A 25,043-nucleotide genomic window follows, 5' to 3' on the forward strand; every position below is an offset into this window, starting at 1 on the left:
GACTGTGTGTGTGGAAAGGACTTTCTTTAGTAGTCTGGAATTATCCCTCTGATCCTTTAAGACTAGCCACTTCCTTCCCCAATTTACAGACACAGCTAGTACCAAGTTGCCAACAATGCACTGCTTTGCCTCCTCCAACTCTTACAAATTCTAGGTGGGACCCAGTGGGAAGGGTGGAGTTTAGAAGCACTGATGATGCCCTTTTGAAACCAGGTGGAGAGGAAGGAGAGAGGTGCCATTCGGCTTCATTGGGGTTCAGGTATGTTAGTGTTGGTGTTGGTGTTGAATTTTTCACCAATTACCCTAACACATCTCAAAAGTTTAATTTTTGTCCTGCAGGTCCACGTGGTTTCCAGGATATTTCCTCCTTTCCCAGAAGTGCCCTCCATGTCATACCCCGTAGGCTGACATTTATCACCACTCATGGGCTTTGGACCACCCCCACCTTCTCCAAACTGGGGTCCTCTGGGACCTCACCTTCTTCCTCCACCATGTGGAAAGACGATATGACCAGTACGAGTTGACTTATAAAACACGTTGTGTCTTTTACTTGTTATGTGTTTGGAGGAGATGCAGTGATGGCACCACAGGGCTTTCAGGTTAGCCTGAGCGAGGACGTTGTAATGTTCTTCAAGTTTCTCAGGCCATGCATGAAATGGGCAGTCATTTCCACATACTGAGCTGGGCAACACGTGTCTCTGATAGAGAAGGAAAGAGGCCTTATACATGCTGACAGACATAGGATTCCCTAGGATGTAGCTTGTACAGAGACCATGTGCTGGGCTTTCTGACGGATGAAACACACCCATAACATACTTTCTAGCGAGTTGAGACCTGAGCTGTTCACAGCTGCTTGATTAGTTATAAAAACACCTGACCCAGGGCCCTGTAAACCTTCCTCAAGAGACAGGATGAGATCCCCCTCTTCTCCTAAAGGGTCACCCCAGGCACGTGGAAAACGCTTTTTCCCTGGTAAGGGACCCGAGAGTGTGAATGAGTTGAATATAATGAAACATGTGGCGGATGGTTTGTTTTTCTTCCACACAGTCTATGAAAGTCACAATCAACCTCCATCCGCCTCCGTCCTTTATGAGACCTAAGACGTGATGCAACTCCAATGGGAAATATCAGTTGTGTCTCTACCAAGGATGCAGAAAAACACAAGGTAAATTCTGTTGCCAGTTTCAGTTGCAATACTTTCTGGAAACTTTTATCTGGCCTTGTCTGTTTTTTTTTTTTTGTTTTTTTTTGTTTTGTTTTTTTTTTTTTTTTTTTTTCCTCTGGTATCTTTACTGTTTGATTTGCGTCCTCACAAGCCTCCAGGCTTCTCCAATGTAACATCATCATGTTAGCTAGTGCCTCTGGACGCCACACGTGCATAGAGGCTGAGGACCACCTGGCTCTCACTTAGTGTTTGTGGAAATAACTTGAGGAGGATGACACTTCACTGCACCCTCAAGTCTTCTGGAGCATCTGACTCCTTCCACAACTTCTTTACACGGGATTATCCTGATTATTTTCATTTTTTCCTATTTCAGTGTACACCATGAATGTATTCAGAATGTCTGCTATGAGCCTCATGACTGGAATAGATAAAAACTCTTTCCAACATTATATTGTGTGCTTTGTGCAGTGCTGAGGGTTCTTAGAAAAATTTCAGAATTCATTACTGGTCCTTCTGTGTTGGCAAATGTACGATAGAGAATTTCTCCAGTTGTCCCCTAGGTGGAAATACTCTGAATTTTCAGAAGTGGCACGTGTAATAAAAAATGTACGTGGAACTGCAGAGAATCAGTGATTACCTGCAGGGCCAATACCTCACAGAGTTCTCCAGTTGTGTTTATAGGAGTAGGTTCTCTTGCGTCCTGGGAGCAGTTGTAATTGGTACTTTGTCTCATGATACCTTATGGGAGTTTTTCACCTGAAATTGAGACATGGTTGTGTTCATTCTTTTACGTAGAATTTCTACCTCCCTTTTACAATGGCACAAAATAGCTCTGCAACTCATATTGTATTTAAAAGCTGAATTACCTGTGAATTAAGATAAACATACTTGAGACCAATGAATATGCACAGGTAATGTGTTTCCCTCAGAAAACTCATATCCAGGCCCCAATGCTGGACTCCAGGAATCCCCATCTCCTCAGAGGTCTTTGTGGCCTTGCACAGAAGATGTGTTTGTAAGGGAGAGAAGCAGAGTGAGGACAGGCATGGGATCGCAGGTAGAGCTTTAACCTTGGGGTGGCCCTGGATCTCTGTGTGGTTCTGGTCATTTCTTTCATTCCTTCATGTTCTGTCTGTTCTCAATGTGCAATGAAAAAGTCTGCAGATCTGGTGGAAGAGGACACCAGAGAGATCCTGGACACAGATGCCTGCCTCTCTGGAATACTTTCCTTTATTAGACTGGCATTACTGCCATCAATCTTCTAGAACAGGACTCCTTGGCTTTCTGCATTTTTAAACATGGGGAGTGACGTGTGGCGACAGTCGTTTTTCCTTGTGGCATCTGGTACTTTCAGGCTATAGGTGGGACCTCATGGAAGGGTAGAGTTTTCTGACACTGATGCTCTGTTCTACTAGAACCCATGAATGAGCAAGGGGCCAGGTGCTGACACCTGCCTCATTGTGTTTCAGCTCCTGTGGGCGTTCTGCTTCTGTCTGTCATACTAACACACCTGTCACTTCTGTAGGTCCCTATGGATGCAAGAGGACCTCCTTCTTTCCCAGGTCCACCCTGCACAGATACAATTTATCACTGTTCATGGGCTCTATGGGCTGCCTCCAGCCCCTTGATGGTGGGACAGTACCCATCACCTCCACCTCGACTATTTGTGAGATGAACTGAGCTGTATGAGTTGACTTGTTCAGCATGTTCAGCTTCTATGTTGTTGAGTCTTTGAGAAGATGGAGAGATGGCCTCACATGCTTTGTAATGCAAGGATGCTGCTGGATGAGGACACTGTTAAGATTCCTCAATTTTCTCAGGACATACATATGTTGGGCTGTGTCATTTCCATTACTGAGCTGGGCTGCATATATCCTTTGTGGAGAAGGAAAGAGTCTTTTAATAGAAAAGCAGGCATATCAGTTCTGCAGATGTTCCCAGCACGCAATCCATATCCCGGGCTCTGTGAGAGATGAGGCAAACCCTTACCATCAGGGGCTTCAACTGTCCTAATGGGGAGAGAGTCACATGTGTTAAATTACATGGAGCTTCTGGTCTACAATAATGGCAGCTCCAGTAATGGGTCCTCAAGTACAAGAGACGGAGACATGAAACTCATGGAAATGAATTGGAGACTGTGCATGAGAAGGGAGAGCTGAGATGGTACAGAGAGGAGGGTGTTGGACTCAGTGAGATGGAGTTGGAGGCCATTTGTGGCAGGGCCCACAACCTGGGCAGGGATAGTGAGTGCAGAGTGGCATCCACACAGAGCTGCTGTATGGGTTCAAGGATAGTTCATGCAGGTATCATCTGTGAAAAGTCATTGTGGCCAAAGTGCACCTAGTTCATTATCTAAATAAAGACTGTTGTTTCTCTCGGAGGTTCTCCTGAAGGTTCTGGATCCTTGTGAAAGAATGCCCTGGAGATTTGTAGTTTTCCTGGGTTCTTATGGGATGCTTGTCTGCCTAAGTTTGTGTGCCTCTGTGAGACTAAATGTGATGAAAGGTTGTAGATTAGCTGTGTGGCTTCCTTGGCCTTCACCCTGAATCAGACTCTTAGCAGGGAAATCAGGGTTGACCAGAAAACGCCCCTGCTGGAATCTTGTCACCGCACCCCTGAACCTACTGTCATGACCCTGCATGAAGGTGTACATCTCTGAAACTTCCCTCACAATTTCCAGAGGCACTGCCTGTGATCCTGCTGTCTCAGCCCTAATGCCAGCTCTCAGTGGGGCCATTTCAGAGCCTCAGCATTGTAATCTGAGAAGCAGGAACAATGTTGGTCTCTGAGGTCAGTGCGATGAAGAGGTGGTTAAGCACATAAGGAATTTGTAAAATGTATGGGATGAGTGGGCATTCACCCTTCTCAGGGTGGAAATGAATGTATCTGCACACAGAAGATCATCAACAGATGTTCATTCAGTTTCATGAAACTAAGGGTATAATGCCTGAGGTTAGGAGATTGGCAATTCCTGTTTCCAAAGATACAACAACGACCCCTGTGTTTTTTTCTATTAAAATTCAGGTCCTACTTACAAAGAAGGAAAAGATAAGTATGAGAATGTGTATATTCAGGCATCTACATCTAAGATCTGAGGTAGACATACAAATGCAGCCACACAAATATGTGCTCATCCAAGGCCACAGATGTATTGTAGAAGACAAAATGCATAGAGGAGAACAGAAGATCCCTTTGCAATAAGTCAAAATCACTTTGACATAGAGGACAATCCGTTTGAAATTTGGAGAGGACACTGAACCATTACAAACCAGCTATGGTTATTATATATTTAGAGATGGTGTCTAATCTGCCCCTTGGTCTGAATGCTTTCCCTACCCACCCTGTCCACTCTACTTTGTCCTTCCTAATGTCCCCTAATACACTTGTCACAGTTGTGTTTCTGTGTCAGCGTCAGCTTCCAGGAAAATCAACACTCATTCCCCATCACGTGTACACTTTGGGGTTCCTGTATATGCAGTTAGCCAACACATAGTATGTACAGGATTGGTGGAAGAAGACAGATCATTCTTTGGAGTTGTAATGCCTGGAAGGGGACTATAGTTCCATTTGAGGAGTTGGATACATACTTTAGGGAGATCTGGTGGTGGTTGTTGTATCTGTAGATAGATACTCATGAGCACATGGCGTGCGTGCTAGTTGATGGGGTTTGTGCTGATGAGCAGGGCAGGTATCTGTCTCCAGGAAACGGTCTCTTCTGATGGTGAGGAATGGATTCAGGAGACCGGTAAGGAGGCCCTGCATTAACTCAGCTCTTGTGCCCTTGTGCACCTTACCAGCTTCCCCCAATAGCACCAATCTAGGTGGCCTCAAGGGGGCAAATGGCGCAGCTTTTGTGGTGAGTCCCATATGATGTCCCCCATGATGTCCCACAAAGCTTCCCCTGTTGCCTTATTGAGGAATCAGGAGGGCAGAGCTCCATGGTCTGAGATAGGTTCCTTGGACACCACCCAGGAGAGTTGTGGGTAAGCATATGGCTCCTTCTACATCAGCCAAGCCAATCCACTTTGCCCCAGGCACCCCAAAACCTCTGAGCCCCTTTTTCCTCCCAGCTTAGGGAAGCAGCCAGCCCTCCAGAAGCTTTTGGGTCATGGATTAGCCACCAAGGGTAAATGTCTGGCTGTCCACATGCTGCCAGCATTGCTCTAGCAAATGTCAACATGAGCAGCTGCTGTACAGGGGATTCTCCTCCATTGTGATCAGGGCCTGGGACAAAACAAGACATGAGAGAGGGAGAGACAGGAGTGCCCTGTGCTCCTAGATAGGGTTGCATGCACAAAGTAGATACCCTGAAGCCTGGGGAGAGGTGGAGAAAGAGACAGGCAGGGAGAGAGACATTGAATTTGTGATAGGGGAATTGGGCAAGTCCTAGAGAGTGAAAGGAAGAAATAGAGAGAGATGTGGTTAGAGAGAAACAGAGACAAAGAGGAAGTACAAGGAGAAAGTAGAGACCTGGTCCAGGAATGTGGATGGGGTGAGATTGGCCAGGGGAGAGGGGATGTATGAAGTGTCTCTGAGTGCTGGGGCAGAAATGGCAGGTATCATGGGTATCAGTGTTGTGTGACTCCAAGACTCCAACATCCCTGGGGCCAAGCTTTGCAGAGGCTATTGCATTTGAAAAGATGGGTATCCCTCATTTCTCCTGGAATTGTGGGGGCACAGCCTCATGTTCTGTCATGGAGAGGGATGTCTTGAGGGAGAGTGTGCTGCTCTTTGGCAGGTAAACACTAGAGCCACCCTGTGGGGAGGGAACCCGGACCCATCTCCCTCACTGCCCCAGGCCCTGTTGGATTTCCCCGCCGCTCCCTACCAGCTGGTCTTCCTCATGTTCTGAACCCAGGCATCAGGTATTGTGTTGCCCCCAGATCCGGCAGTCTGGACCTGGCAGAGTTGAACTGCTGATATTGATAAAAAGTATTTGACAAGAAGGTCCATATTCTCCCTCTGGAGCTAGTGGTGTGCATCAAGATCGTGGGTTTTTATCCTCCTGTCCACTGCCAAACTGAGGATGCCAGATGGTACGTGAACCTTTTAAAACACCATAGTCTTCTCTTACATCAAATTCAAAGACATTTTCTTGTCCCAGCTTTCCTTTAATTTTGAAGAGATGGCAATTAGTAATTCAGTGCATAATGAATGGTCCTATAGGAATTTGAACTATATGACTGATGGACATTATTTCATACATCTGTATCACTAAAGCACATTTCATTGGAAATATTAGCCAAGGATACATACAGTAAATTCATAACAGATGTGTAGCTCCCTGGAAGTTGCATTCTGACCCTGTCACATATGTGTCATCGAAGATATTATTAGTGACTATTCAGATAAGCTCTCTACATCAAGATGGTGATGTTAGAGAATCTAGTATAAATGGAATTTCACAGATTCTAAATTAGGAATGATTTTTTTAAATTTATAATGTTTCTGTTTTTCTTTTTTGGAGAGAGCCTGAGGGAGGGAGGGGGGAGAGAGCAGGAGACACCGAATCTGGGGCAAATCCAGGCTCTGAGCTGTCAGGACAGAACCTGACGCAGGGCTCAATCTCATGGACTGCAAGATCATGACCTGAGGGGAAGTCGGATGCTTAACTGACTAAGCCACCCAAGCGCCCCAGGAATGATAGTTTACTGGCAAAAAAAGATAAAGATAGCATAAAGGATGTCAACTTTTCATTGAAATATTCTTTACACATTTGTTGTATCAGTTTTAGGCATACATTGTAGTCATTCCATATGTCTATAAATTATGTTGTACTTCAGCACAAGTGTAGCTATCCTGTGAAAGCATGCAACAATATTATTACAGGATTGACTCTATTCCATTGGCTGTCTCTTGTATCCCTAGGACTCATTCATTCCATAGCTGGAAGCAGTTATCTCTCTCTCAAAGGTGTCAATTCTTTATCTAACCTAAATACTCTGGTGGTAAACACAATTACTTGCTCAGCATGTGTAAAATGGCGGTCTATTTTTCTGTGGACATTGCTTAAAACATTACAAATGATGTCATTATGTTAATAAATTCTGTTTCATTCTTCACTTAAAAAAAAGGAGAAGGAAAAGATTTCTTTGTGTCCCAGGCCCTGTCACTAAGACCCTTGCCATTGTGGAGAACAGTCGGAGTTGCCCGGAGCACCTTCAGTCCCTCAGCTGAGCTACCGAGGCCTTCAACTTTGCAGGAATTCCCATGGTAGCCAGCAGAGAGAGCTCAAGCACCACAGACCCGGAGGGGCGGGCTCCTCTGCCTAGGCAGTGATGGCCAGCAGAGGGCGCACCATCGGCTTTTCTGACCCAGGGCACTTCAGAGCAGGAAGGGCTGCTGCTGCTCCCAGAGGACACAGGGCCTCTACCGCTGTCTCAGGACAGAGAGCAGAGCTGTGTTTCCAGCGGGTTCTGCCGCCCGCCCCAGGGGAGACCTTGGGAGCTTTGCAGCAACTTGGCATCTCCTGAGTCGCCAGAGAGAAGCTGCCTTGTTGTACTGAGTACTGAGGAGGGGGCGCTGGGTGGCTTCCCTGGGCATGACGGTTGCGAAACAGCATAGGCCCTTGCATTTTCTGGGTTGCTCCCGTGTTTCATTCCTCAACTTCCTGGACAGTATTTGAACAAGTCGTATTTTACTAAAGGACTCCTGGATTGCGGGGTTCCACGACATCACCTCATAGATGCAGTCGATGGTTTGTTCCAGATTCAGGCCTGTTTCTGGGAAGAAACCCCGACAGAAATTCAGAAGAACGGGAGCTGCATTCCATTAGGACTTGAATACACGAAATGTTCGTCTCAGGACCTTCTAGAAGAATGAGCTGGGACCCACTTTCCGAGTCCTGCTGGAACCAGTGACCGAGGTAAGGGCACAAACTGTCCCCCACATCATACATCCATTTTTTAAAAATTTATGGTTATTTTTCCAACCTAATGAAGTGATTGAAAACTACAGAAAACCCGGTAGATAGGTGTCTTAACCTTATGTTATCTATTACTTTAAATTGCACTTAGTAAACATACAGTGTAATATTAGTTTCAGGCGTACAATATAGAGCAACACTTCCATGTGTCACTTGGTGCTCATCCCAGGTGCACTTCGTAATCCCCAGCAGCTGTTTCATCCATTCCCCCACATCACTGTGGGACCCCTCAGTTTGTTTTCTAGTTAAGAGTGTTTGTCACTGTCTCCTCCCCCCCCCCCTTTGTTTTGTTTCATTTCCATGTGTTAGTGAAATCATCTGGTATTTGTGTTTCTCTGACAGGCTTATTTCACCCAGCATAACATCCTCTCCATCCACCTCGTGGAAAATGACAAGATTTCATGTTTTTATGGCCAAATAATATTACATTCCATATACTACCTCCCAGTTTAGTCATCAGTTGATGGATGCTTGGTCAGTTTCCGTAATTTGGCTTTTGTAGAAAATGCTGCTGTAAACTCATGGTGCATGTATCCCTTTGAAGAATTATTTTTGTATTCTTTCTGTAAATACCTCATAGTGAAATTGCTGGATCGTAACATAGTTCTATTTCCATTTTCTTTTGACGAATCTCCATATTGTTTTCCAGAGTGGCTGCACCAGTTTGCATTCCTTCCCACAATGCAAGAGGGTTTCTCTTTTCCCACATCCTTGCCAACACCTGCTGTTTCTTCATTCATTGAGTTTAGTCATTCTCACAGATGTGACGTGTTATCTCATTGTACTTTTGAATTGTATTTCCCTGAAGATGAGTAATGCTGAGCATCTTTTCATGTCTCTTGGCTATGTTTATGTCACCTTGAGAAAATGTCCATTCATGTCATCTGCCACTTTTAATTGGATTTCTCTTTTTTTGGGTGCTGTATAACTTTATATATTTTGGGCAGTAACCCTTTATCAGATGTCGTTTACAAATATTATTCTGTAGGTGTTTTAGTTTTGTTGATTATTTCCTTTGTGACAGAAGCTTTTTATTTTTATGAAGTCCCATTATTTTTGCTTGTGTTTCCCTTACCTCAGGAGATATATCTACAAAGATGTTTGTACAGACAATGTCAAATAAGATACTGCCTGTGTTAGGTATCCTCTGGGATTTTTATGGTTTCAGGTTTCACACATAGTTCTTTATTCATGTTGGATTTATTTTTGTGTATGTTGTAAGAAAGTGGTCCGTTTGTGTTTTTGTTTTGTTTTGCAGGTTGCTGTCTAGTTTTTCCAAAACCACATGTTGAGGAGACTTTAAGTTTATGTATTTATTTTTGAGAGAGAGAGAGAGAGAACATGCAGAAGAGGGGCAGAGAGAAATGGAGAGAGAGAATCCCACGCATACTCTGCACTGCCCTGAGATAATGATTGGAGCTGAATCCACAGTCACACGCTGTGGAGCCACACATGTGTCCCAAGAGTATCTTTTTTTCCCCATTGGATATCCTTTCCTGCTTTGTTGAGAATTAATTGACCATATATGCATGAGTTCATGCCTGGGTTTCCATTCTATTGGTCTCTGCATCTGTGTATTTGTTGTTGTTGGTTGCCAGTACCATACTGTTCTGTTCAGTACAGCTTTGTAATATAACCTAAAGTCTAGAAGGGTGATGTCTCCAGCTTTACTTTTGGTCTTCAATTTCTTTTGGCTGTTTGGGGTCTTTGTCATTCCATACATATTTTGGGACTCTTTGTTCTAGTTCTGTGACAAATGTTTTGTTTGTGTGATGGGGATTTCATTACATGTGTAGATTGTTTTGTGGAGTGTAGACCTTTTAACAGTATTTTGTTCTTCCTATCCGTGAACATGAAATGTATTTCCTTTTCTTTGCGTCCTCTTCCATTTCTTTCATCAGTGTTTCACAGCCTTTAGAGTACAGATCTTTTACCTCTTTGGTTAGGTTTATTCCAGGTATCTTGGGGTATTTGGTGCACCTGTCAATGGGATTGATCCCTTACTTTCTCTTTCTGTTAATTCATTATTTGTCTACAGAAATGCAATAGATTTATGTACATTGATTTCTGTATATTTTGATTTGTCGAATTCATATATCAATTCTAACAATTTTGGGGGGAGTCTTTCATGTTTTCTACAGAGAGCATCATGTCATTTCCAAATAGTTAAAGTTTTATTTCTTCCTTGCCAATTTGGATGCCTCTTATTTCTTTTTGTTGTCTGATTGCTGTGGCTAAAACTTACAGTACTATGTGGAATAACAGTGGTGAGAGGGATCATCCCTGTCTTGTCCCCGACCTTGGAAGAAAAACTTTCAATTTTTCCCCATTGAGGATGAGATGAGCTGTGGGTTTTTCATAGATGACCTTTATTATGTGCAGGTAGGTTGAGTACCAATATAGTTGCTAGGGGGTTTTATCGTGAATGGATGTGACATTTTGTCAAATCGTTTTCCTGCATGTCTTGAAAGCATCATATTGTTCTTATCCTTTCTTCTATTACTGTGGTGCATCATGTTGATTGATCTGTGAATGTGGAACCACCCTTGCAGTCCGGGAATATATCCCACTTGATTATGGTAAATGATTCTATTAATGTATTATTGACTTTAATTTGAAGGTATTTTGATGTGGATTTATGCATACATATTCATCGGGATATTGGTCTGTAGTTTTATTTTAAAATTTTTTAACATATTTAAAGTATTTATTTACTTAGAGACATAGAGTACACAAAAGTGAGGGAGGGGCAGAGAGACAGGGAGAGGGAGAATCCTGGCCATGCTCCACACTGTCAGCACAGGGTCCAACGTGGGACTCGAACCCATGTGCTGCAAGATAATGTCCTAATCCAAAATTAAGATTTGGACACTAAACCCACCGAGCCACACAGGAGCCCTGGCAGTTTTCATTTTTAGTGCAGGCTTTAACTGGTTTTGGTATCAGCGTAATGATGGCCTCATAAGATGAATTTGTAAGTTTTCCTTCTTTTAAAAATTTTTTTGTAATAATTCGAGAAGAATACATATTATCTCTTCCTTAAATGGATGGTAGAATTCATTGGTGAAGCCATCTGGCCCTGAACTCTTGTGTTGGGGGGAAATTTTTTTATTACTGATTTGATTTCTTTTTGTTTTCAGATTTTATGTATCTTCCTGTTTCACTTTTGGTAGTATGTGTGTTTCTAGGAATTGTTCCATTTTTCTCAGAGTGTCCAATTTGTTGCATATGGATTTTCATAATATTATCTTCTAACTGTATTTTTGTGGTGTTGACTGTTATTTCTCCTGTGTTATTTGTGATTTTATTTACTTGAGTCCTTTCCTTCTTTGTGAAAACTCTGCCTAGGAGGTTTTCATGTTGATTACTGTTTTCAAGGAACCAGCCCCTGGTTTCATTGATTTGGTCTAGTGTCTTTTTGGTTTCTATATTCCTTATTTCTGCCTTAATCTCTATTATTTCCTTCCTTCGGCTGTTCTTCTCATTCCTTTAGTTATAAGTTAGGATTTTTTGGGATTTTTCTTGCTCTTTATGGTAGGCTTGTACTGCTATATAATTCCATCATAGAGTGCTTCTGCCGCATTCGAAATATTTTTACCAGTGTATTCTCATTTTCATTAGTTTCAGTGTATTTTCTCATTGATTTCCAGTTTGACCCATTCATTTGGTAGCATGTTATTTAACCTCCCTTTATTTGTGGCCTTTCCCCCTTAGTGTGTGTGTGTGTGTGTGTGTGTGTGCGCGCGCGCATGCACATGTGGTTAACTTAAGTTTCTTAGCTTTGTGGTCAGAAAAAATGCTTGGTCTGATCTCTGTCTTTGGGTACCTGTTGAGGCCTGCTTTGTGACCCAGAATGGGATCAGTTATGGAGAATGCCCTATGTGCACTTGAAAATAATGTGTACTCTGTCATTTTAGTATGGAGTGTTCTGAATATATCTGTTAAACCCATCTGGTCCAGTGTGTCATTCAAAGCCATTGTTTCCTTGTTGATTTTCTATTTACAGGTTCTGTCCATCGATGTGAGTAATGTGTTAAAGTCCTCTAATATCGTTATATTATTATAAATGAGTTCTTTTATGGTTGTTGTTAAATGTTTTATATACTTGGTGGTTGCATGTTGGGGGCATCAAAATTTACAATCATTGGATCTTCTTGTTTGGTTGTCCCCTTTAGTATGAGATAGTGTTCGTCTTCATCTCTTGTTACAGCTTTATTTATTTTTTAAATTTAAGTCTTAGTTGACATACAGTGTATTCTCGGATTCGTGAGTAGAATTCAGTGATTCATCCCTTACATACAACACCCAGTGCTCATCACAAGTGCTCTTCTTAATACAGGTCCCTCATCTAGCCCAGAGCTGACCCATCTCCCTCTATGAACCTTCACTTTTTTTTCTCTATCATTAAGAGACACATGTGGTTTGTTACCACTCTTCTCTTTTCCTGCCCCCTTCCCATGTTTTCATCTGTTTTGTTTCTTCAATTCCACATGAGTGAAATCATCTATTTGTCTTTCTCTGATTGACATATTTCACTTAGCATAACACATTCTAGATCCATCCACATCATTGCAAATGGCAGGATTTCATTCTTTTTGAAGCTGAGACATATTTGATTGTATATACATATGTATGTATGTATGTATGTATGTATGAATATATACACATACACACACACTCATATACATGAATACACAGACACACACATACACAGACCCCACAACTTCTTTATACCTTCATCTCTTGATGGATACTTGGGCTTTCTCCATAATTTATCTACTGTTGATAAAGCTGCTATAAATATTGGGTGCATGCAATTTTACTACTAGGTATTTACCTAAAGGGTACCAGACTACAGTCTTGATTTTAAAGTTTTTTTGCCCGATATAAGTATTGGTACTTGGTTTCTTTTGGTATTATTGGCATGATAAATGTTTTTTCATTCCCTCAATTTAAATCTGCAGGTGACTTAAGTCCAAATAAGGCTTTGTAGGCAGCACCTAGATAGGCCTTGTTTTTTTTGTTTGTTTCTTTTATTTTTCTCTCTTTTTTTTTTGTCCATTCTGTCCCCCATCCAATGTCTTTTGATTGGAGCATTTAGTCGATTTACATTAGAGTAATTATTGATAGGTATATATTTAGTGCCCTACTAGTTGTTTTACCATTGTATCTTGATGTTTTCTCTGATCCTTTCTTGTCTGTAACAATTTTGGTCTTTCATTTCCACTAAAAGAGCCCGATTTATATATTCTTTTCTTTTGACTGGTAGTATATTTCTTTACTTATTTTTAATATTTTTTCATTTTTAAAATTTAAGCCCAAGTTAGTTACCTTACTTGGAATACAGTTTCAGGATTAGAATTTAGTGATCTGTCAATTAAAAGATATATCCAGTACTCATCCCAAGTGCTGTCTCTAATGCCCATCACCCATTTAGCCCATACCCCTATTCAGTAACCCTCCAGGAACCCTGAGCTTCTTCTACTTAACGGTATCTTATCATTTGATTCCATCTCTGTTTGTATCTTATTTTTGCTTTCCTTTCACTACGTTTTTCAGTGTTATGAATTCTCTCATCTGTGGAATTTAATATGATGTGTGTCTTTCTCTAGCAGTTATTGGGTGGACTCTTTAGGGTTTTCTATATATAGTGTCATGTAATCTGCAAATCGTTTCATTTCATTTGTCTGCTGGCTGTGGCCAGGACTTCCAGTAATTTGTGTACTAGAAGTGGTAAGAGTAAACATCCTTGTCTTCTTCCTGACCTTACAGGAAAAGCTCTCAGATTTTCCCCATTAAGGTTGATTATAACTGCAGGGTTTTCATAGACAACCTTTATGACGTTAATGTATGTTTCCTCTAAACCTACTTTAGGGGGTTACATGCATGAACGGATGTTGTACTTTGTCAAATGTTCCTTTCCGCATGTATTGAAATGACTGTATGCTTCTTTTCTTTTAACGTTTATTAATTTTGAGAGAGGCAGAGCGTGAGCAGGGGAGGGGCAGAGAGAGAAGGAGACATAGAATTCAAAGGAGGCTCTTGGATCTGAGCTTTCAGCACAGAGTCTGACGCGGGACATGAACTCAGGAATCATGAAGTCATGACCCGAGCTGATTTCAGACTGTTAAAGGATGAGCCACCCAGATGCCCTGATCATCTGGTTCTTATCCTTTCTCCTGTTGATGTATTGTATCACATTGATTGATTTGCGAATATTGAACCACCTTTGTGGCTTGGGAATAAATCCCACTTAATTGTGGGATATATTTACAGTTGTTATATCTTCTTTTTGGATTGTACCATTTACTGTTATATACTGTCCTCCTCTGTCTCGTGTTATGTACTTTTCTCAAGTGTATTTTTTTCTGATACAAGTATTGTTACTCCAGCTTTCTTTTGACATTCATTTGTATGATGTTTATCCTATCATTCTTGAGGTGTAAAGTGGGACACTTGTAGGCATCTGAATCTGTTTTGTTTTTTCATCCATTTTTACTCCCTACCTCTCTAGATTGGAGCATTCACTCCATTTCCCTCAAAAATGATTGAAATGTATATATGTATTGTCATTTTATTGCCTGTTTTGTTGTGGTTTCTAATGATTTTCTCTGATCCTTTCTTGCCTTTCTTTCATGTATTGCTTATTTTCTTTAGTGATATATTTTTATTTCTTTATCTCTATTCTTAGCATATGTATGACTGGTTTTAGGATATGGCTACTGTTAGGTGTTTATATAACCTCTTCTGCATTTAGCAGTTTGTATTAAGTTTATGGTCATTTACCTTTGAACCCATTACTTTCTCCTCCCTAGGTTTTTGGCAGATGTTATTATATTTCAAATCCATTTCTCTGAGTACTTTAACTGTTTTTCCAGAAATGTTCATTTTTTACTTGAATTTGTCTTCTACTTCTATACTGTCACTGTTGATCTCCCCTTTCCACTCAAAGAATCCCTCTTAATATTTCTTGCAGGACTGGTTTAGTGGTACAAACTCCTTTAGTTTTTGTTTGGGGAAGTCTGTGTCTCTTTCATCCTGAAAGATAGCCTTGCTGAATAGAGTATTCTTGGCTGCTGATTTTTCCATTCAGCACTTTGAATATGTGATGTCACTCACTTCTGGCTTGCCAAGTTTCTGTTCAGAAATATGTAGCTAGCCTTATGGGTCTTCCCTTCTAAGTTAAGGACTGTTTTGCTGCTTTTACAAGTTTTTCTTTATTCTCACCCTAATTTGCAAGTTTGCTTACAATAGGTTTGTGTGTTGGCCTGATTTTGATGGGAGTTCTCTAGTCTCCTGGATGTGGATGTTTGTTTCCCTCCCCCAATTAGGGAAGTTTTCAGCTATTGTTTCCTCAAATAAATTTTCTTCCCCATTTTCTCTTCCTTCTGGACACCTACAATATGAATATTATTATATTTCCTGTAGTCACGGAGTTCCCTTAGTCTCATCTCACGTTGCAGAATTCTGTTCTCTCTCTTTGGTTCAATGTGATTAATTTCCATCACTCAGTCTTCGACGTCACTAGTTTGTTCGGCTGCTTCTTCCATCCCTCTGTTGTTTCCAGCAAGCATGTTTCTCCTTTATTGTGTCCTCAGTGTCTAACTGTGTTATATCTTAGCTCTGTCAGGGGTCTCACTCTTCTACTCATTCCACAACTCCAGTGAGTATCCTTATGATCATTGCTTTAAATTCTGTATCAGGTATGTTACTTATATCTCTTTGGCTTAGATCTCTGGCTGTGGCTTTGACTAGGTCTTTCACTGTAGATAAACATCTCTGTGTGTCCATTTTGTCTGTCTCTGTGGCTCTATTTCCCTGTGTTAAGAAAGTCAGCTGTGCCTTCTGATCTTGAAATTAATGCCGTTATGAAAAAGGGGTCCTGGAGTCCTCAGCAGTGCACGTCTCCGTTTATAGGCCCTGGACCTTCAGGAGGATATCGTATGGGTATTGCTCACTCCCTGCTGTTGTGTCTGGGTTACTTTTCCTTTCAGTGCAGGGGTCTTCACTGATTGTGTGCCTATTGTGGGCTCTGCTTGCTCTCAGTGGTGTCAGTGGGACCCACGCAGGCCAGCTGAGTCAAGAATCAGCATGAATACATGTGTCTCCTGTGGCCTAAGCATTGTGTGGAATGCCATGTTTACATTGCCTCTCTACACAGGCAGGGACCTGGCTATCACTCATCCTTCTGGATAACCCAGGGCTGGGTCAGCTGACCTCCAAATACGAGGATCTAAACTCAAGGGAATTCAGCCCCCCTGGGTTTTAATGCCCAATGTTGTGGAGATTAGTCTTCCCTGTGTCACTCCCTGGTGTGAGGGCTCACTTTTTCTGCCCCTTCTGCAAGCAGACAGCCTCCACCTTTCTGACCTTCCTAACTTTTCTGATGCAGCTTCTCTCTATTTAGGTGTGGAGTTTCTTCTGCCAGTCTTTGGATCCCTCTCTGGTTCATGGACTTGGATGTTCTGCAGTTGAGAACATGGGACAGGGTGAGCTCAGGGTCCGCTTACTCTGCTATTATTAATTTTTTAAATGTCTTATTATTTTGGATTTTTGAGACATGGGCTGACTCATATCACCAGTGCACTTCAGGATTAGAAAGGAATGTTCCCACATTTGCTTCTAGTATTTTGTGCTTTGAAACTCTCTTTAATGAGGTATAATTTACATATAACAAAGAGCCTCAATTTAAAGGGTATAATTTGATGAGACTTGATCTCATGGATACAGCACCATGAAGTCATATGGTTGCTCTCTAAACCTTAAATCATGATCCCTTTGTGTCTAGAGCTAATGTTGCTTTTGAAGTAAGGACTTTTTTTTTTTAATGTTTTCAGATATTGGCCATGTGTCTGAATGCCTGCACTAGGGTACCTACCTCCTTTTCGGATAGACTGTATTCCCGTAAGTATTGCCGTCGCTCTACCTTTGGACTTTATCCTGCATTGTATCTTTCAGTCTGTTCACTTAATTTTGTTGGAGTACTTTAATGCTGAGGGATGCATAATTGGATTGATTTTCACTAAATGGTACGAGCTGCAGTTCCAATCGTGACAGAAAGCACGTGTTTCCTGTGTTAGGTACTCAAGAGCAAGGCAGATACCCTGGGCACTTGAGATGAGTATGTCACTCGGTGTTTTGCCAGCCCTCTTCCCTTCCGTGGGAGACAAGGGTCTCGTTTTGGTCACACAGAAATGTAGGTGAAGTCAGCAGAGAAGGGTCACTTCTCTTCTCTTCCATTTGTCTCTCAAACTCCCTGTCAATACCTTCTGCCTGTCCCTTTCCCTGACTCGATCCCCCAGGCCCACTGGTCCATTCCAGCCAACATAAGGGTGTCCTCCACCTGCTGGCCTCTGCTCTGCCATCACTCAGTGAGGAAACTACAGGAGGATTATGTAGTTCATGGGTCTGATCAAGAAATCTCTGCTCCTCAGAGTCCTCCTACACATGGTGCTGTCTGTGGAGACCTGGCATCCTGGGCGTGGGTCTGACCCTCACTCCTCTCTACAGTCACTGCTGGTTCCTCATCCTTCTCCACCATTAGATCTCAGCCATTTCCTAAGGACAGATACCTGTCTGACCCCAAGGCACCATGGAGTCAGGGAATATTTCCAAATAATTGAGCATAAGCACCCCATCAATCTAGATATAGGTGGTTCCCATCACCCTGGAAAACTCCCTCAGGTTCCCCTGAGCTGAGTTGTTAACAGTCTTAGTTTAATGAACTCCCGTGACCATCTTTTTTGGAGGATCATTGTGTGGGGATATCTTAATGGGAACTGTGAGAAGTGTGAGGGGACACTTCCCAGAGATTTTGCAGATGCTTTCTGCACTGAATGTCTTCTTTTTCTCTTGTTCTTGGAAACAAATGTTATCCCTGTTTTCACAGATACCACAGCTGAGGCTCTGTGTAGGTCCCACTGAGAACTGGTATTAGGGCTGAGACAGCAGGAACACAGGCAAAGCGTCATAATATTGTGAGAGAAGTTTGAGGAGATGCAAAGCTGTAGTCAGGATGATGACAGGGGTCCAGCAGTGGTGGCATCTGGCCAGCCCTGAATTGTAGGATGACTCAGCTGATCTAGACTCTATCCACTTTTAGTCTCACTGAGGGATATGAACTTGGGCATACAGCATTTTCATTAGACCAAGTTAAACTCCCCATATCTCCAGGGCTCTTTTCCCCCCACAAATACCAGAACCTTCAGGAAAATCCAGGGAGACAACAATCTTTTTAGATGATTACCTGTGTGCACTTTGGCAACACACTGACATTTTGGAGATGAACGGTGCATTGTGCACTGAGAGCAATCCCACATAGCAGCTCTGTATGGACCTCACACTCCCTGCTCAGGCTGTGGCCAGGAATGACCTCCAACTGCATCTCACTGACCCCAACACCCTCCCCTCTGCACCTCCTCAAACTCTGCTTACTGTACTAAACTTCCCTTCTATTCCTGTATGATTCAAGGTTCCCCCGTTTTTGCCCTGGATCCTTCACTGGTGTTTCCATTTTGGTGATTACAAGGTCTGAACCATTTAATGAATATCCCTCTTTCACACAGGACACTCGATGCTCTAAAAGTTAGAGAACCCAACACATTGTGTCTCCAACAAACGCACCAGTACTGCTGCTACGTCTGCTTTTGTGTAAAAAATCCTCTTTCATTTGACAAGAGAAATGTATAGCTCACTGTATTACAGGGACATGCCACTGCCCATTGTATGTATGTCCTGAGAAACTTGAGATATGCTACAGTGTCCTCAGGCAGTTTGTAGTTGGATTGCCAAGACTCACAGCTATCTCTACATGATTGCCACAAAGTCAATCATGAAGAAGATGAATATACTTTACCAGCCACTCAGCCAGTTCAGGTCCTCTTAACAAATAGAGTAGGTGGAGGAGGGGGATGTGGCCTATAGCCCATGACTGGTGGTGAAGGGTGGTCCACGGGGTACAGCCTGCAAGGCAATCCTGGGAAAGGACCAGGACTCTTGCATACAAAATAGCCTGCAGAAAAGAAATGAGAGGTATGTTCATAGGACAGAACAGAGCACCAACACCAGCAAAAAGCAGAAACCCAAAGCAGCAGTGCTCATATCCTACTAGCTTCCCCACCACCAGGTTCCAAGAGGACAGCATCAGTGCCAAAATCTCTACCCATACTTTGGGTTCCACTTACAGCTTTGAGGTGGGAAGAGGATGTGATTGGGGTAAACTAATGTCCCCACGTGTCTGGAAACGTAGGAACAGGAAGGGCCCTTTTCCTAGAAGATTTATAGGCTGAATACTAAATTAACAAAGTAGCATATTCCAAATAGGAAGGCAACTATATCCAGGATCACACTCCACCCTTCATCCCCTCCACCACAGAGGCTGTTTATTGTGTTGTGAAGAACTACAGAATGAAGAAGGAATGACAATCCCAGTGTCCACACATGGAATCATAGCCCTCGTGGCTCAAGTTCTGCCTCTAAGCCCCTGCCTGTGCCCAAACTACTGTCCCGACAATGGGTTCTCCTCCTCTCTGGAAGTGCTATCCATGGGCACAGAGACACATGGGGAGTTGGGGATCCTGAGGGCCTGTAGAGGACCTGGGAAAGCATGCTCTTAGAGAAACAGGCAGCCTATACATATTAGTTGACCTATACATGTTAGTTAGGTTCAGCTAATTTGTTTGAATTCAGAGGTACTTCTCAGCTTAAGTACAGTACATTTTGCAGGGTAATTGTGTTCTCTGGAAAAATGAGCTGAAATTCTAAAAGACAAAATTAACACAAATGCACTTTGATGTCTGGTGTAAGTTTCCATGTTTTAGCTGTACCTGTGACACAGGACACGAGAGAACGTGCTCATGTGAACACTAGCGAAGGACACCATGGGGACTTGCCACACAGGTAATTTTGGATTTTTTCTCTTCACAAATTAAGTTTCAGTGCATGTTTTCTATGGCAAATATGCCACCTCTTATAGTTCAGAGTATTTGTGACCAGGGCACACCTGAGGGGATTCTTGACAGCATGTTTACCCAAATGTTGATGGGTATGAAGTTTACTTTGTCTAAGACCATTCTAAATGACACATACAAAAATATAAGTTGGAGTGAAGGCAGTTCACATTTTGAAATTGTAAGGATACCCACAGATTTTTCTGACCATGTTAAAACCCTCAATAGAAGCAAACAGGAGAGGAAGAAACAGCAAGAGCAATGATTCCACATTGAGGAGATCCACAAAGAATGAGGCAATGTAGGAGACTTCCAAGTGGAATGTGGTGTTATCCTCCTTGATTTATTCCAGGAACACATTGGAAAAGCCCTATGGTCCCCACCTTTAGGCACGCTTAGCTGCTCAAGTTACCACAAACAGATGCCAGTTGGAAAACAGGGAAGCCCAGACTCGGCGGTAAAGGTTTTGCATTTGGGAAAAAAACAAAAACAGCAGATAGACCATACTTCACACAAACCAGAGACAATGTCAGGAGAGTGTCCTGTACAGAAAGATGTGGCTGTCCGTAAAGACTTAGAACTGAAAATGGCCACAGCATTTACTTTGTGCTTCTCTGCAGGTTTGGCAGAGCCAGTGTCAATGTCACTCTTGGTTGTGACACCTACTTCTGGACCTGCAAAAAATCCTGGAAGGGATGGAGGTTTATTCTGATTTGAGTCCACTGTTTGGAGATCAAAAACAAAAGACCCTCCCCTGATACTTCCGACAACTTAAACTCTTTGCCCCAGTGAGATCCCAAATTACATGCACAGGGTGTCCCACATGCCTCCAGTGATCCCCCAAAATAACTTGAAGAACCATCCCTTATAACGTGATGAAGACTCATAAAAGCCTTGATTCAGATGTATTCATCACTCATCGAACAACTATGGATGGCTGGGGGCACAACTAGATGGACATAACGTTACGTTGTGCCTCATGCCTCACAGATCCCAACACGTGGACTGTGTACAGGGCATTTCTGCTGAAACGCTATGTCTAATTTTCTGCATACAGCCCCATTCCTTCTCTACAAGAGACGCCTGTACCAACCCATGGTGGGGGAAAGGACAAAGATGAGATCCTGAGAAACTTGAGGAATGTGGTAATGGCAGCAGACACATTCCCCTTGCATCACAATGGTCTGTGGTGCCGCCTCTGCACCTTGGCCCAAGACCTGACAGCAACAAAAATAAGGTGAGTGTGCTTTACGAGTCAACTCCTAGTGCTTAGATCATCTTTTCAAGTGTTGCAGGTGGAGGGGTTCCGGGTGGCCCCAGGGCCACCAAGGTTCAGGAGGTGGACGTGCCTAATAGTCCATGGGGGCAGGGCATCTCCAGGGCACGGCATGCAGAATCGTCCAGTTAACCGAGGAGGTCCCCAGGATCCAGACTGCCCTGCAGAACAGAAGTGAAGTTACATCCATATGCCAGACAAGAGAACCAATACCAAAAGCAGCTGTAACCCAGAGAAGAATGTGTCAGCACCTGACACCTTCTCTGCCACCAGGATCCAAGAGAGTAGCATCAGTACCTGAAAACTCTGTCGCTGCCACTGGATACCACCTACAGCTTGGGGTAGTAGATGCAAGAGGTTAACCTACTGCCACCACACATCACTGCCCATGTCTGCTGAAGAAAATGGCAAGGGTCCTGTCCTAGAGGGTTAACAGAAGTAATTACAGATTAATGAAGTAGCATTCTCCAGACAGGCAGCCATCGATGTCCAGGTTCACCCTGCATCCCTCCTCTACAGCGACTCCAGATGCTCTGCTTTTGCTATATTAAGAACACACACACGAAAAAATGAGTGGGAATACATGGCTCATATTCTGCTCATGGAATCACAGCCACTCCTGGCAAAAAGTTCTGCAGCCGGACCCTCACTGTGCCTTCTCTGGTCCTCTCCCTGAGAAAGGAGTCTTCCCTCTTGAAGTGTTGTCAAAGGCCTCTGAGACCTCTGGGGAGTGGAGGATGCCTGGAATGTTGCAGGGGAATGAGAGTATTCTGTGAACAACAAGTTACTTGTGAATGTCTACAAAGCTCAGATGCATTCGTCTTAATTCATAGGGAATTCTGACTTTAAGCATACTACAGGACACAGAGTAATTATGTGCAACGGAAAAAAAAGAAGGAGAAATTCACATAACAGATTTCATCCAAGTGTTTTGGTATAAAACTCCTGGTATGTGTCATGAGACTGTATCAGCTCTAACAGTGACTGGGGACACAACCAAAAACTGCTCATAGAAACACAATTGAAGGTTACCTGGTAACCTGGTATCTAAAGGTGAGCTCTGCCTGCTGCAGCTGTTCCCGTGTTTGTTCAATTTGTTGCCTGTGAGTTACAATTGCTCTTGTCAGATAAGGCCCAATATTGGGTATGATTTTAAATAAGCTGACCACGTTCCCAAAAACCTCATATCTGTCCCCTGATACAATTTATTCTTACACATGAAACACTTTGCCCATGATTATCAATGTACAGTAGGATCAAAGCTATTGTTACATCCTTTCCTTACTCATTATTCCATGCCTTAGGGTTCAGAGTTCATAGAATTCCTTCCCATTTTTAATATTTCCCTAACTCATCATGTGACAAGTGTCTTTTAGCATAAAGCTCTATTCTTCTATAACTTATATCCTCCCCATGTTTCCCAGGGTTGCAAAGACGAGGGCCATGAAATGGCACTACCACGTTGATGGGTATGATTCATTGTACGACACACTGCTTTCCTACAGATGATGACAATTGACACCACCCCCAAGGAATGTTAGCATGGACAAAGTTTCCACACAGTCTGGCCACTACTTGAGATCTGCAAATGTTTAGAAACTTAGTTGTTTTATTCTTTCTAAACTTACCTTTTTTATCTGTTAATACTCTATGCATATGTTGACTTTAAACATAGCAAAAAGATTAAAAACCAAAAAATAACAGCGGTTTCATGAGCTCCTGGTAATTACTAGCTGAACTCACTTGTACTTGTTTATTTCTTCTGTAGCTATTTTCTTTTTTTTCCCTAATGTTTATTTTTGAGACAGAGAGAGAGTGAGCACATGCATGAGCGGGGGAGGGACAGAGAGAGATGTAACAGAATCTGAAACAGGCTCCAGGCTCTGACCTGTCAGCACAGAGCCTGACACGGGGCTCGAAATCCCGGACTGTGAAATTATGACCCGAGCTGAAGTTGGACGCTTAAACGACTGAGCCACCCGGGAGCCCCTTCTGTAGCTATTTTCAAATTTTACCTGCAGCTGCCAGCTGGTTCTTCTTTGCCGCCAGTTCACAGTGTCGTTTTCAGCTTCCTAAGATGGGAAAGATACATACACAGTCAGGAACAAGGTCCAGAGGTTCTCCCTTTTTACCTCCCAGCACTCTTGAAGGCCTATGCAAATATCCCTTCCCCCACTTCTCCCATAAATGCACAGACTGACAACCCAATCAGAGAAATGAAGTGAACACCCCATTTAAGTTCAAGAAAATTCAACTTCTGTCTGCTGCCACGTCTCTACTATTGGAACTATCTATCTAGTTCTCTTGTTTCGTCTCCTTTATCATAAAGTCATCAAATAACATTGTACTTTGTGCCTTCCCAGAGTTGGTCTTTTGTTTGATATGGCGAAGACTCATTTCATCAGTGAGTGAAAAACCATATCTGACCAACTGTACCCATTAGGATGAAGCAGGGGATCATCACTAGTCTTACACCTCCATGGGGAGCCCTGATTCTCAGTCCAAAAGTTGTACCATGACACAGGCAATCACCTGAAAGACGACCTTCCAGAATATGGTTTCACTAACATTGCAGCTCACTCCCAGACATCGCTAGAGTTCAGGACTGCAACCCCTGCCTCCACCTTCAAAAGGCCAATCTTAGAACAACATCATCTCCTGACGTACATCCTGATATGAACTGTCACACAGTCTGGGTTTACTTCCAGGAAAGAGATTTCAGGTGGAAAACTCTCAACTTCATGGAGCCAAATCTACTTGAACAAGACTCATTCCATTGATAGTGAAGGCAGCAGAAGGCAATGCTTGGCAAGGCTGGGTTGCTGTGTTGCCCTCAGAGTATTTTCTTTGTGGTGTTGCCTGAGATGGTTTCAACTTGACACTTGATGTACTCAAGAATCACATGCAAAATTGAAAATCTCTTAGAAAATGACACAAAAGCACTAGGCAGAGAAAGGCACATACATTTCCTTCTGGCCTCTCAGGCAGTCCTTTGGCAAATGCTTGCTGGAGTGGTTTAATGTAGTGGCTCTGTTGTAAGGGGTTGAAGATAGAGAGGTGGTCAGGGTGCTGTACCCACTCATAGAAAGAGCTTACAAGTTAACAAAAACAAGATGCCAGTGAGACAGAGCAAGCCCTAACTCCAGCTGTGGGAAGGACGAACATAAAGGTGAGTCTCCAGGGGAGAGAAGACTTCACTTTCCAACATGAGTGAGGGACTCTAAAGTCCCCCATCTCCTCCTGAGAACGAAAGGACATACTGTACAAAGGAGGAAACATGTGCCTGAATGCACCAAGTATCTGACAACCCCACGAAGACACACAAGACCAAGATGGAGAAGAAGGAAGCCCAGGACAAAGCCAGCCTGGCAGTTGGACCCAAACTCCCTAGGACTCATCATTGATGTGGGTGGCATACATTTGAATGGCAAAGAAGCTGAACAACTTTATGGGCACAGACTTAGAAGTAAACAAGTGTAGTTCAGGGGTGGCCAGCAAAGATGAGCCCTAGTGAAGCTGCGGGCTTTGGCCAAGACTCAGAAGAGTTACACTTGAAAAATCAGGGGACAGGAAACAACTTGACTTTCTTAGGGACTGGGCCTGCAATGAACAATCTCACCAGCAGAATGGATGCAGGGATGCTGGTTCCCCTACCCACTTTCCAGAAAGCAACTTCCATTGTTTCTGCAGCAAGATAATTCATTTTTTTCCCCACACATTTTTTACCCA

The 25,043-nt window shown here is 42.9% G+C and overlaps 1 long non-coding RNA gene across 2 annotated transcripts; it reads left to right on the top strand.

Annotated features, from left to right (window-relative positions):
• The first annotated feature begins 591 nt into the window (after positions 1–591).
• Positions 592–24,318, top strand: LOC113597331 (uncharacterized). Of its 2 annotated transcripts, XR_008293323.1 has the most exons (5): positions 592–1,165; positions 7,874–8,030; positions 16,928–19,988; positions 21,096–21,275; positions 22,739–24,318. It is a non-coding gene; the product is annotated as an uncharacterized LOC113597331 (long non-coding RNA). The 2 variants fall into 2 exon arrangements; XR_008293322.1 differs by lacking the exon at positions 592–1,165 and having other exon boundaries at positions 7,372–8,030.
• Positions 24,319–25,043: the final 725 nt, after the last annotated feature.

This window comes from Acinonyx jubatus, chromosome E4 (genome assembly GCF_027475565.1).
Source record: "Acinonyx jubatus isolate Ajub_Pintada_27869175 chromosome E4, VMU_Ajub_asm_v1.0, whole genome shotgun sequence".
Classification (NCBI taxonomy): domain Eukaryota; kingdom Metazoa; phylum Chordata; class Mammalia; order Carnivora; family Felidae; genus Acinonyx; species Acinonyx jubatus.